This window comes from Desmodus rotundus, chromosome 12 (genome assembly GCF_022682495.2).
Source record: "Desmodus rotundus isolate HL8 chromosome 12, HLdesRot8A.1, whole genome shotgun sequence".
NCBI classification, from domain to species: Eukaryota; Metazoa; Chordata; class Mammalia; order Chiroptera; family Phyllostomidae; genus Desmodus; species Desmodus rotundus.
The window spans coordinates 60589024-60595718 of record NC_071398.1 but is presented as its reverse complement, the minus strand read 5'-3'; positions in this window follow the sequence as shown (position 1 = coordinate 60595718).

The following is a 6695-nucleotide window of genomic DNA, read 5'->3' as shown; positions in this document are numbered from 1 at the left end:
ATTTTCTAATGAATGCAGATCCTGGGTTGTTACTAGTTACCTTGAGCAAAACTAACTCTGCTGCTCTGGCCACAGATGATGGATGGGGATTAATTCACATGCTGAAGTTAACCGTCTTTGGGTGGGGCCCATGGGAGGCCGAAAGAAAGGGCTTCAGAGGAATTTCTCTCCAAGGGTGCTCTGTCCTGGATGGTAGCAATTTGGCTCAAGCTTCTTTGGGGGGAAGTAAACACCCTAGTTTTACCCTCATAAGGTGGGTAACTTTGGGGTGGCAAGCCTCTTCCTGCCATTTTAAACCACAGCTTCAATTCTCCCAGTCTTGGAAGCATTGGGCCCACAGCAGCTCAGTTAATAACGCAACTCCCTAACTACAGTAAACCTTGGGGTGCTTGGGTGGGGGACGGGGAGCGGTCCTGCAGAAGTGGTTCTTATGAATTCCACCCGAAGGAAAATGTTCTCATCGCTAAGCCATCTCTCATATTCACACACCTTCCTATTTAATCCTCAGAAAATCCCACAAAGGTGGTCCTCAAATGTGGGGGTACAAAGAATCACCAGGCCCCCCATCAGTGCAGACGCCTAAGCCCCCATCTCCAGAGGTTCTAAGCAAGCCTTGGGGGAGCCTTGCCACCCCCCTTGGAGACAAGCCTCTTTGAGACCCTCAGGCAGGCAGGCGGAGGCCCACATGAGGGGAGCACCATCCTACGGTCGAAACGCTCCCAGGCTCCTCCTGTGAAAATGCTGACTCGGTGGGTCAGGGCTCTGGGACTTGTGCTTTTAATAGGGCAGGTGTCCGAGCTTCCCTTGTGTGTGTGAGAAAACCTCAGCAGAGAGTGACTCATCCACAGTCATTTAGCTGGTTGATGACGGGGGTAGTGTGGCGGGGAGGAGGGGGGAGCCAGAATCCAGTGCTCTTGACACTCAGTCCAGTGTCACAAGTCCACGGTGCCCTTTCTGTTGGGTCACAAAGGCCATCCCACCTGCAGAGGCTCCTGAACAGGCAATGGATAGATGTTCAGTCGAATGGAATCCACATAGTTCCTTTCTAGGTCCTACGGGGAAGAAACTGTTTCCAAAGCATACCTGCACCCTCTCCACCCAGCCTCACCGCAAGCAGACAGCAGAGCGGTCTGCCCTAGGGGCTCACCAGATGCTTCGTGACATGGTTACCGGGCCATGCGCTGCTTCATCACCTACCTCTGGCTGTGCTCCTGACTGTAGACGAGCCGCCGGGAACTGAACCTGATAGATACTTCAGCTATGGTCTAATGCAAACCAAGGACATCAGGCGCTCCTTTGCCTGTGGTTTTAAAGAAATCTCTGCCTCTTTGGGGAGTCAGACCTTGCCCTCCCTTCTGGTCTGGAAGGTGCCCTGACGGAACCAGCAGGAACTGACGACTCTCACGGGGCTCGGGGCCTGCACTGTGGCTTCCGAACCCTAGCCTCCCTCACCTGCATCATCGAGACTGAGAACTCTGCTCCGCCCAGAACCTGGGCCTGACACCCCCCGAGAGCACAGGCCATGGACTACAGCTCTCCCCCAGTGCAATCTCTCTGCGTTGTCCCCGGAAACGGCGTGGTGCATTGAAAACAGGGGTGAAGACAAGGGCCCGGTCCACCTCCCCATACTCAGGGAGTGCCGCCCGTGTGCTAGAGAATTTCTCAGGTACCAGAACTTTTTAAATCTTCATGGCCCGGGTATTCTTACTATGCCCATTTTACAGGTAAAGGAACTGATTCAAGTCACCAAGTGAGTGGCAAAATCAGAATTTTAAAAAAGATTTTACTTATTTATTTTTAGAGAGAGGGGAGGGAGGGAGAACAAGAGGGAGAGAAACACCGATGTGAGGGAGAAACATCCATCGGTTGCCTCTCGCACGCCGCTAACTGGAGACCTGGCCTGCAACCCAGACATGTGCCCTGACTGGGAATCGATCCGGTGACCTTTCGGTTCGCTGGCTGGTGTGGCTCAGTGGATTGAGTGCCAGCCTGTGAACCGAAAGGTCACCCGATCGATTCCCAGGATTTGATCCCAAGTAGCCTGACTCCAGAGACTACGCACTTAATCACAAGCTACACTCCCTCTCCAGGTTAACTCAGCTCTGCCGTGAACCAGCTTGTGAACTTGACTGCTAAGGTACCTTCCAGCACTGGTAATCTAAACCTATTTCACCACAGGAAGGGTCAGACCAGCTTCAAGAATATTATGATTAGCCTGAGAATCGACTAAGAGCAGAAACTTCAAACATAAATGAATAGGTAAGGATGCAAAGAGTTCATCAAATGGCCTTAGATTAGGGGAACAAATCCTTAACTCTGATCTTAGCATTTGGTTTAACTATAATCCTTCCCCAATCCTAAAAGAACTGGCTTTCTAAACAGGAATATTAACTTTCCAAATAGAATACAAAGTAGTCAAGGGTTCACAGGATACGAATTAGTGGAGAAGTCTCGCATTAGTTAGGATTTCATTTTAGACATAAAGCCTTTAGAAATCAAAGGAGAGGGCTGTGCGTACAGGAAGAGAAAATATTGTCAGACTTATGACAAAACTTCCTAATGAAAAAAGTACTGAGCTCATTTTAGAGGATGTCCTGGTGACGCAGGCCCAGGCTGCAGGAGCTCCAGGGAGGCACGGTTGCTGGGGGGCCTTGGAACCAAAGCCTCCACCCCTGGGCTGTCTGGTGGGCGGCAGGCTGACTGTGGCGGTGGAGCCCCACCCTGGAAGGCTGGAGGAATGCTGTGAACCATGAATTTATTTGCTGGCGATATTCCAAAGGTGCATCTCTCTGATGACTCGGTGCAGGACTGTTCTGAGATGACCATACGTGAGTGTCAAAAGTCAACAAAGTGCTTGTGATTTAGCCATCAGGAGCGATCGCCTCTGTGGAAGCAGAATACCCCTGACCGTGAACCTGAGCTGTGGGAGAAACGAGGTGCCTTCCGATTCATGTGACCAACCTGAAGGGCCCAAGACACCAGGGCTGCCCTCCACCTGCAGAGACTTGGCTTCTGCCCCCAGGCAATACCTGCATCGTGTTGTTCCTGCAGCAGCTCGAGTGTGCGGGGCTGAGGTGGAAAAGGGCAAGAAGTAGCCAACAGGGAGTCAGAGGTCAGTTGTTCCCAAAGAGGAAAGATTTGCCTCCTGGAGAGTGAATAATGGGGTGAGCATGTTAAAGGGCCTGTGAAATGTTAAGGTCAGTCACATGAGTGACAGGGAGATGGGGAAGGGGGAATGGCAAGCGGAACCTTCCAGACTGAGCACCTTCAGGGACAAACCAAAAAGGAAACTGCTATAGAAAGAGCTCCACCCAATGGTCAGGGCTGAAACTTCAGCACTTTTGGCAATACCTCACAACGAACCCATCTCCACTGCGGCCAGTCCCAGAAACGACTTCCTGTTAGAGCACCTCTTTTAGGGGGCACCCCAAGGACTGCAAAAACTGTGCTGATGTTCGTAACACCACCGGGGTTCTCCACAAAGTGCAAGAATGTTTCTAATATTTTAAATGTTAAAAAAAATTCAAGTTATATTTAAAATTTGTAAATACGTTTAAATTGTAAAAGATAGTTAAGCCAGAGAGGGAGAACTTCCAAATAGGAATGGATCTCGCCAATGGGCAACACCCCAGAACGTGGGAACAAGGCGACGATCGTGCAGAGAAACCTGTGCGCATATGGATGCTGAGGCCGGCTCTCCTAACGCCGACGGAGAAAACGAAAACTTGAAAAAGTAATACTTGTCCATGATAAAGCACATTCACAACTGTTAGCTCCTTTGTTCCCCCAAATAATCCTGTGAAGCTCAGGTGCTAGTCTTGTTCCCATTTAACAGATGATGGAATGAGATTTGGCAGAACATTTGTGTATTTGGGGAAATAGCCAAAGTCACCCGGCCAGTATGCAGCTCTGACTTGCCCAACCCCGAACCCTATGCTCTACCCTTACTCCTACACCAGGCATTGCGATGAACATATAGTAAATATGCTAATGAAATGCAATTAATTAACTCAACAAACAAATTTTGAATGCCTATTAAGAGCCAAAATGAGGGCAAGCCACAGCTCTCAAGGAGCTGGTAGTCTAGTGAGGAAGTGGACACGTAAGCAGACAAAATAGTAGGTAAAAAGTTCTATAAGGACATAAATGCAACGTGAAATGAAGTGGACATGTAAGTGTGCCCAGCCAATTAGTCTACATTGTCCTAAAGAAGGTGCCCGGCCACACGGCGGTGCCTTTAAAAAGGAGTGAGAAGATAGCTTTTTCTTACGGCGTCTTCCTCCACTCTTCAGCTCTGACTGTGATGCCCAGTACTGGCTATTGAGAAAAAAAAAATACTTCTAAGATCAAGAAAAGCGATTCATCCAGTCTCATAACCTGGTAGGCATAGCCAACTTGTTTTGCTCAAATGCTGAGCTAACCAAACAACCTTCCAAATTGTATGTAGGAGCAGGCTGGGTTGATCGGCTCCAGCAAGAGGAAATACATGCCCACTATAAATAACCTGTTGCTATTTATCCTGCCAAGGTTCTCCTTTTGCTGTGAATTAATAGATGGTTGTTCTGGTCTCGAAGGCAGCTGTGGGAAAGTCATCATGAGTCAGTTTTCTACACACCGCCATCAGATGGAACTTTCCATGATTATGTCAATAGGGCAGCTAGTCACGTGTGGCTATTGAACGTTTGAAAGGAGGCTAGGGAAACTGAAGAAGTGATTGATAACATTATTTAATTCTAATGAATTTAAATTCACTGTGGCGGCCACAGGGGGCTAGTGGCCACCAACTTGGATAGCGCAGCTCAAGACCCCCTGGCTATTCGAGACGTGACCGGTGGACCTGAAGTGTCTCTATCACCCTGTAAGCTTGTTAGACATGTGGGGTCTCAGGGCCCACCCTAGATCTGCCGACTCAGAACCCTCAGGGTAACAAGTTCCCCAGGCGATCTGTTTGCACATTAAAACTTGCAAATGGCATGGTTGCTTCCAAATGAGCTGGAAGGAAGAAAAGGAACGACTGAAGACTGTATCCGTGGTGACCTCTACACACTGGAGTCACCCACACTTGAGGCTGGTGTCCAGCCTCGGGGGTCCTCTTCTTTCCCTGAATCTGTCGCTCCTCCATCCCTTCAACACAGCAGAGAGGGGGAAGGGAACGAAGAGAGAGGCTGGAACACTGCATCTTGGGAAAGTCAGGGGGCTGGGGGGGAGGTGGGAAGGGCATGTATTTCTCACGGACATGTTACAAAATAAAATGATGGAATTTCCTTGATAATTATTGACTAGGGATGATGGTTATACGGGAGTTCATTGTGTTATTTTCTCTACTTTTGTGTATGTTTGAAAGTTTTCAAAATTAAACAATAGATGTGATTTCAGAGATGACAGCCAGCCCCAACGATCCTCTCCTCCTGGTATTCACTCTTGTGCACTCTCCTTCCAGGAGTGGGGGGTCGGGCTGAGGGGAGAGGGGACATTGATTTGCTGTTCCACTTATTTATGAATTCATTGGTGGATTCTTGGATGTGCCCTGACAGGATCAAACGTGTGACCTTGGTTTGTTGTGACGATGCTCTCACCAGCTGAGCTACCCAGCCAGAGCCACTTCAGCAGCCTTGTGGAGAGACCTGATGAGAAGGAGCCCAGGCCTCCTGCCAACAGGCAGCCGCACGCCTGAGTCAGGGACCTGATCCTCCATGGAAGTTCATTCTCCCGCTCCAGCCAAGTCCTGCTCCAGTGCCATCTGACATATGCTCGCAGCTGCCTAAGAGACCCCCAAGCCAGAACTGCCTGCCAGAGCGCTCCTGAATCTCCGACCTGCAGAAACTGTCTGTGAAAGACGAATGTATATCGTTGTATGAAACCACTGAGTCTTGGGGTGATTTGTTATGCAGCAACAGAGAACGGACGCAAGGTCGTTTTAGGGTTCCCCACTCCCTGACACCCTCCCCACCTTATCACAGATGCCTGGAATGAACAGGACAAAGACCTTCTCATGCTGTGCATGAGGTTTTCATGCTAATACCCCTTGAAGAGATACTGCATTCACTTAAGCTCATGATAAAACATATGACAGATATAAATTCTTTTTAAAACTCTTAGCAGGCTAATGTATGGAGACAGTAATTTCAGTCTTGCTCTTGCTGTTGTAAGAGACTACAAAGAATAAAAAGGTGATTTCTTTTTTAGGGTCTACCATCTCAATAGCTAAAGTTTTGAATGCGGTCTAGAGCCCGCGGGTGTCCAACCAGCAGCCGGTGGGCCACATGCGGCCCAGGATGGCTATGAATGCAGCACGACACAAAATCATAAATTTACTTAAAACATGAGATTTGTGCATGTGTGTGATTACACATCACAATGTACTTAATGTGTGGTCCAAGACAACTCTTCTTCTTCCAGTGTGGCACAGAGATGGCAAAAGGTTGGACAGCCCTAGACTCTAGGCTCCTCTTAGGTGGCCCTCACCCAGTCCCTAACCCCCAAGAACACATACTGTGAGCAGCTTGGTGGTTCAAGGGCCACCCTAGAGAAGATTCCTAGCCCTTCTCCTCGCAGACTAGGTAATAGAGAAACTGCACTGGAACATTGCTCCAGAAGCAGAGGCCCAAGGGATCAATGACCCCCGGGCTGGGGAGGGTTTTGAAGTTTCCGGGAATGGAAACCTGACCCTGCTTGAGTGTGTGTCAGGAGTGGAG